Here is a 5,892-nt window from a genome sequence, read left to right on the forward strand (position 1 = left end):
TTTTTTTTTTTTTTTTTTGGTTGCAGCTGTCATTGTTGTTTTTGGCGGCCCGGCTGGAATCGAACCCACCACCTTAGGTGTATGTGGCTGACGCCTTAGCCACCTGAGCCACAGGTGCTGAGCCCAGAGTATGCATTTCTAATAGTTTCTCTGGTGAGGCTGAGGCTGAGGCTGTTAGTTTGGAGACCACACATTGAGAGGTGCTGGGGCTCAGTTCAGCCCACTTCTCAAACTATACCATGCAGGGGAACAGTGGGGGGATTTGTTGTTAAAATGTGGAATCTGATTAGTTGACCTGAAATTGGGTCTGAGACTCTGAATTTTAATATCTCCCAGGTAATGCCCATGCTCTTGGTCTGGGGGCCACACTTTGAATAATGGGCTAAGAACTTTGTCAGGGATATGACAAGGCTGGGGTGTTGGATGAAGGAAGTTCTGTACAGCTCTGACCTCTTGTAATTTTATTTTGTTCAGTCCTTAAAGGGGACAAAGAAAAAGTTGACTTTTGCATTTCAAAAAAATTTTTGTTCACTGTAAAATACCCTTTTCTTGCAGTAATCACACCATAGTTACTAGCATTTTATGTCCTTCTCTGCACGTCTTTAAATAAGAACTCATTTAACTCCCTCTATGAGCTTTTGCTCCCAGAAAAATGCCTTATTGATTGAATCCACTACTGAGCGTTAAATGGAAATGACCTTCATTTAAAAAATTTAATTGAGCTCTGATATTTACTTGAGGATTTGGTTATTTCTCATAAATGCTCCCATCAAAGACCTTTGAGAGTGTAACACCATTATGTCCCCTCAATGTGCTTTCTAATGATGCCGCTTGGGGTTGTGGCCATGCAAAGATAGAATCAATCAAGAGCATACTAATCTTTTAAAAAATAACATGGATCTGTATCCACTGCTTGGGCAACACAACATTGCACTGAGAAAACGAAGTGTCCCTCATGAGGGGCACGTTTCCTTATTAAGAAGCAAGTGAGTATTTTATTCTGTGTTCTCCTGTTTACGTGTTAAAAGTAAGCTGTGTTTTGCCTTTGCTGGCTTCGGAGTTCACTCTCTGAGTCCTCTTTTTTTGAGATGCCCTTTGATCCTAAACTTGTGAGCTGTTTAAGTTAGGGGATGTTCTCATAGAAGCACAAGCAGTTCTTGGACCAGCCATGAACATGGACCAACTGGAAGGGTAAGGCGAAGACCTCAAAAAAGAAAAGCTAATTATTAATAGCGCTTTAACCTTTCGATGTGTTATTTTTCACGCACAAAGAGAAGGAAGCCAGCATTTGCCTGCAAACATGCCGGGCACTTTATTCCAGTGTTCCTTTAATTCTTTAAAAAGCCATATGGTCCAGGTGACATAACTGGGAAACTGACTCAGAGACGTAAAACAATTAGCCTGCTATCTCACAGCTGGTAAGTGAGCAAGTCAGGATTGGCAGTGTGTCTCCAGTGCTGCTTAGGTTCTTTCTATGCAGCCAGGCTGCCTGACAAGCAGCACATTCTTGGGAATGCAGGTGTTCCCACACCAGGTACAGACCGCAGGTTTCAAGTGGGCGAGGGAGAAAATGACTGTCTTGGTCAGTCAGGATCTTATCTCTTTAGTTTCTTAATCTATCTGCCACCAACCAATTCTGTATTAGGCTGTGCTGCAAAAATCAAGGGAAGATAGTTGCCCAATTGGCAGGAGCACCCCCAGATTGAAGATTGTGATCGTATGAAGACACACTGTGCTGAGTATTAAGCCGTCATCTCTCAGCTCCAAACCCACCCTTCCGTGTTTGTCTGTGATGCTGGGACTGAGGCTTCCTTGCCAGCTCCTTCCCTGTCAGTAGGAGGGTCGAGAGGGAGATTGAACATGCTTATTCTGTTTGCCCCCTTTCCTGAACGTGTCTCCTCACAGTGGTGGGGTTTCTCCTTTTTTTTCTAAGCAGAACTTATTTTTTTCAGAGTGATTATAGGTTCACAGCAAAATAAATGGAAGGTACAGAGATTTTCAGTATCCCCTCTGCCCCCCATGGATACACAACCTCCCTTATCATCAGCATCTAGCACCTGAGTGGTGCATTTGTTACAATTAATGAACCAGTGTTACATCATTATCACCCAACATCCACGGTTTATGCTAGGCTTTGTGCATTCTGTGCGTTTGTACAAATTTATAACACCATGTGTCTTAGTCCATTTTGTGCTGCTCTAACAAATACCTGACGCTGGGTAATGTATGATAAAGCACAGAAACTTATTTCTCGAAGTTCTGGAGGCTGGGAGGGCTAAGATCCAGGTGCTGGCGGGTTTGGTGTCTGTGAAGGGCCGGGTTGCCTTCTGTTTCCGACCTGGTGCTGTGAGCATCACATCCTTAGAAGGTGAGGATCACTGTTCCTCCCATGGCAGACAAACAGAAGAGCAAGAGAGAGTGAACCCACTTCTGTGAGCTTTTTTATAATGGCAGTGTACCCAGGATCTAAACACCTGCAATTAAGCCCCACCTTGCAACACTGTTGCATTGGAGATTGTGTTTCCAGTGCCGGCATTGGGGGATACTTTCAGAAGACAGCATCCTGTTTCCCCCATTATCCTATCACACAGAGTAGTTTCACTGCCCTAAAAATCCTCTGCTCAGCAGCTGTTTTTCATCTGGCAGAAGTGGTTTGTTTTTGGTACTTCATTCTGGTTTCGGACGTGTCCCCCCCACCCCCGCATTCCCAGAAGCAGTTGCGTCATGCCCCTCGGAGGCACAGTCTCCAGTTGGGGGCTACCTCCTCACTGGGGATCTGGGTCCAGCTTTCAGCCTCCTCCCTCACCTCGATTTTCTACACTCCCAGCTCTAGGGCTGGTGGCCGTTGTTACTTCTGTGACATCTCAGGGTTTCTTTTGTGTCTTTCAGGACTCTGATAGCAATGAACTCTTCTTTATATTGAATTCTCTGTTAAAATAACTGGTGGTTTCTGTTTCTTTGACTAGATCCTGACAGATATGTACTTTGTTGGAGAATATCTGCTAAGCTACACAGGAGTGTGTGTGCCACGGACACACACTGCCCAGAACACACATTGCCGGTGGCTGACATTAGGGAGTTAGACAGGAGTTGTAGAGAAACTTGAGGGATTTGTAAACAAATCAGTAAGTTTCACGTTTTTACAGCGCAGTTCATCCCTAAGACAGCATGTCAACTGTGGGAGAAGATTAGGAGTCAGCATCCAGCTGAGAGAAGTTGTGTGTTCTAGCGTCCTCAGCTTTTCCTGTAGGTTTGGAAGCGACACTTTCTCTGGACCTTAGTTTCCTCACCTTTAATTCTTAGGTAGCACTAATTATGAGGTCAAGTGAAGTAAGAGACTTAAAAGTACTAGTGGAAACTATAAGGCCTTGAATTAAAGTGACCTAGTATGATGATCAAGTAACACTGTAATGCTGTCATTAGACTTGATCTCTCTATGGAAAGGAGTTTGCTGAGACCATAGGAAGTTTTATTAAAGGGATGAGGGCTGTGAGGGGCTATGGAGACCAAGCGGTCCCTGAGGGCTGCTCTGTCCTGCATAGTGCTTTGTGTATGATGTCTGCTGTCTCATTCAACTTGACTTTTTTTTTTTTGAGACAGCCTTGCTCTGTCATCTGGGCTAGAGTGCTGTGGCATGAGTCTAACTCACAGCAATCTTAGACTTCTGTGTTCAAGTGATCCTCCTGTCTCACATTCCCCAGTAGCTGAGGCTACAGGCAGCTGCCGCAATACCCAGTGACTTTTTCTAATTTTAGTAGCAATAGGGTCTTGCTCTTGTTCACCGTGGTCTTGAACTCTTGAGCTCAAGCAAGCCTCCCACCATGGCCTCCCAGAGTCCACAGATTACAGGCGTGAGCCACTGTGTTAGCCACAGCTTTGCCATTTTGAAAAGGACAGAACTATTTTGCTGGTGCTAAGAGCTGACTTTCTTAATTATTCTCCATCCTTGTCAGTGTGAAGGGTGGGACCTTCTTCCTGTCTCATTCTGTTCCTTGTTCCAAGTCGTCCTTGATTGTGAAACAGGCACAGGGTAGGAAGTGGCATTAGATTGTCAGGTTCTCCTGGAGGCAACGTGAGGGTAGTGAGAGGTCAGGAGTTTCAACAAACACCTTTAGGAAACTCTCCTTTAGAAATTGGTGACTCTGTTTTTTTGAAATTCCGTAAAGTCATTATGTTATTAGTAATTCACTATAAAAATAAAGGGCACTATCCTCATTGAACTCTACACACAGCCAGAAGTCTTCAGTGGAGTAAAACCATGCCCTGTTCATTGATGACCAAATGTTGTGGTTTTGAGGCCCCAGCAGACAGACTATAAACATATGCCACCAACTAAGAAGTCAGACGTGTTGGAGACCACAGTTCTTGGAGCAGAATGACAGCGGTCTTTGTTGGCATACCCCTCTATGCCATTTTCAGCTGAAGTCACTGAAACATTCGAATTGTTTCCCATTTCCTCATTTGTATGTAAAACAGTGATGATAGTATGTTTGCTTATCCCTCGGGGACATTTCGAGGGTTGACTGATAGAAAGTGTGAAAGGGTGAATCTTAAGGCACCTGGCAGATGTAATAGAATTAAAGGATTAATGCCTAACAGGAAGGCTTGTAGTTTTTCTAGACCTGACGTTTAGCTTCAGGGCCAATTTTGAGATTTGGACAGATCTGCTGTGAGTCACAGGGTCCTGTAGGACAGTCTGTCCTGGGGCCTCGAAGGCCTGCTTCTTGCAACGCAGCTGGTCATCTGAGAAAGTGACTGATAAAGGATGCCCAGACCCCATCATGGAGCGAGTGGCCTGAGGACACTGACAGGAAAGGTGTCTGTAGGAGTGCGAGGGGTTTGGGTAAAGGGAATTCTGTTACACTCCGGCAGAGCTCTTGATTTGTGCGACATGTCAAAAGCTGACAGGCTGTGCTGGAAGCAGCACTTACAGCGAAGTTGCTGAATTGCGGTCAATGAGGTATGAGGCCTGGCTGACAGTGACGGATTCTGAGAAGGTGTGGTTACAGCCCTCCGTGAGAGGGCCAGATGTATCATTCTCGGTACTCGGAGAAGAGCAGAGTGAAGATGTAGCTGTGCTTGCACCTGCACAGATTCCCTGAAGATTCATTGACGATGATGGCAATTTTCTCATCAGAGCACCACAGTACTATGAAAATACCAGCTAACACATAGTGGGAATGTCTTATAAATACATACCGTGCAATTGTTCTCCTTAGTAATATTTTAATGTTTTTTTGTATCTGGTTTTATGCAAACTATGGGAACACCATTTTTATTGTTAAGACAGAGACACAATTTCTTTGAGTTTTGTGACCTTCATCCTTTAAGAGTGAGATTCTGCATTTCTTCAGTAGTTGAAATGAAAACTCCTGATGAAATATCTGAAGTCTAGGTTACTTTTTTCCCCTAGAGTTCTAGAAATCTCTAGCAAGGAAGAGGCAGTTTTGACACTTCTCAGGTCACCTTGGGCTTTCCAGGGGCACTGGTTCTTAGTTTGTGACCTTTGATGGCCTTTTCATTTTCCAATCTGCCTCTTAGGTGACCTTGGTGTAGACTGGCAGATCTCTTTTTTACTGCTATTTAAGATTTAGCTGTAATTTTCAGAAAGCTTCTGGGTGAATTTTGATAATCATCACTGCAAAAAAGACTTTGCCAATAATTATTTATTAATAAAAGCAGCCACCATCTAAGGATCTCTTCCACTGCCTTAAAGAGGAAAGTTACATTCAGAAAAGAATCCTTCAAAGAACAAAAAAATCCTAAAGTTAGAAAAGAAAAAGATGGATTGGGAGGCTCGGTGCCTATAGCTCAACCGGCTAAGGCGCCAGCCACGTACACCTAAGGTGGTGGGTTCGAATCCCCAGCCCGGACCCGCCAAACAACAATGAC

At 44.2% G+C, this 5,892-nt stretch overlaps 1 protein-coding gene across 1 annotated transcript in view; it reads left to right on the plus strand.

Moving 5' to 3' along the window:
• CERS6 (ceramide synthase 6) overlaps positions 1-5,892 on the plus strand; it is a 302,263-nt gene that overhangs the window by 71,300 nt on the left and 225,071 nt on the right. The gene's annotated exons all lie outside the window — the stretch shown is intronic.

Source organism: Otolemur garnettii, unplaced genomic scaffold, assembly GCF_000181295.1.
Source record: "Otolemur garnettii isolate 467f Iridium unplaced genomic scaffold, OtoGar3 scaffold00090, whole genome shotgun sequence".
Lineage (NCBI taxonomy): Eukaryota > Metazoa > Chordata > Mammalia > Primates > Galagidae > Otolemur > Otolemur garnettii.